General features: G+C 37.2%; 1 pseudogene; it reads right to left on the bottom strand.

The window, feature by feature from the left end:
* Nucleotides 1-273: 273 nt before the first annotated feature.
* LOC122215073 lies at nt 274-710 on the bottom strand (annotated as a pseudogene).
* Nucleotides 711-1662: the final 952 nt, after the last annotated feature.

A 1662-nucleotide genomic window follows, 5' to 3' on the forward strand; every position in this document is an offset into this window, starting at 1 on the left:
GAGAGAGACAGAGCATGAACGGGGGAGGGGCAGAGAGAGAGAGAGGGAGACAAAGAATCGGAAACAGGCTCCAGGCTCCGAGCCATCAGCCCAGAGCCCGACGCGGGGCTCGAACTCACAGACCGCGAGATCGTGACCTGGCTGAAGTCGGGCGCTTAACCGACTGCGCCACCCAGGCGCCCCTCGTGCTTACTTTTTATTACATTTCTATGAAATTCAACATTTTTTTTATCATTGTAACAGTTTCCATTTAATGTCATATAGAAGATTACTTTATTCCTGCATCTTCTCAATTGTTTCTTCCTTATATTTGCCCTTTTCCTTTCCTACTTGGCGAGATTTGGCTTTGCATTCAAGGATCTTTTTGCGGTCTTTGCCCAGTTTTAGTCTAGTGATAATCACCTTGCTGGTGTGGATGCCCACGTGTACAGTTGTGCCATTGGCCTTCTCTCGCTGTACTCATTCAATGTAGATGACGTATTTCCTCCTGTAAACCTGGACTACTTGCCAATTTGCTGATCTTTGTAGTGTCCTCACACAACCTGTACTTCATCGTCCTTCTGGATGGGCATGGATCGAATGTTGTACTTCTGTCGCAGCTCTTTGGAAAGAGGGTAAGACATAATCTTCCTGAGAATGTGGGAAGGTGCACTGAAATGCCTTTTACGGTTCTTGCTCCAGTCAGAGGTCACAAACAGATTGAACTTCATGTTGGCCGCTACAGCTCCAGCAATGGCTGCAAAAGGGAAGCGAAATTCATCATTATTAATACAAGTCTTTTACTGTAGATTCTGTAAACCACTCTTTTTTAGATCTCACACTATATCTGAGCATCTCACTGTTTCTCACTTTCATTCAATGGTTCTTCCAATAATAAAGATAAGAAACATGAAGACTTTAATGAAAGTAATAAAAATAGGAATATTGAATAACAGGACAAATAACAAGAGGTTATTGGTTCTCTTTGTGAGATTCTAGTCAATGATAGAAGTTAATTGCATTATGTGCAAGACTAATTGCAAGTTTTAAAATAAAATTTGCAAGAATATTGACCTTTGTCTGTTTTAAGTATTTCAACTTTCACAATTGCATTTTAGATTATAAAACATTTAACAGGGGCCATTTAGTTGTAGGTGGTCAAACTTATATTTTTACAGTGGTATCCATTTCTTTTGCGTTGCAAAACAAGGTTATGATCCAGAGAAGAAATTATAAGTTCTACGTTTCATTGGTATCTCATCTATTGCACGTGGCCTTCAAGAACACATTTATGTATAACCAAAGATATTTGGCTTCTGTAATTATATCAAAAATATATTACCTTCAACAGTCTCTAAACATCAATGCCTATAGATGTTCATGCCTAGCTAATACAGATTCATCTGAATAATAGGCATTTAACCTATAATAGTTTACCCAAAACTGTATTATGCATTTGATAAGAACAGAAATGAACAAAATTATTTTTAATAGTTAAACATTAATTAGGCCACAACTTTAATTTTAATAAATGCATGCGAGAAGATAAAAAAGATGGTTATAATATTTGCTTAACATCCTTCCACCTTCTACTTTAAAGTGAAGGTATCAAGAATAAGATGATTACTTGTATAATAAAATATGCCCATTGTATGGATTTTTGTGCCATTTTATTAAATGGCA

Source organism: Panthera leo, chromosome A3, assembly GCF_018350215.1.
Source record: "Panthera leo isolate Ple1 chromosome A3, P.leo_Ple1_pat1.1, whole genome shotgun sequence".
Classification (NCBI taxonomy): Eukaryota; Metazoa; Chordata; class Mammalia; order Carnivora; family Felidae; genus Panthera; species Panthera leo.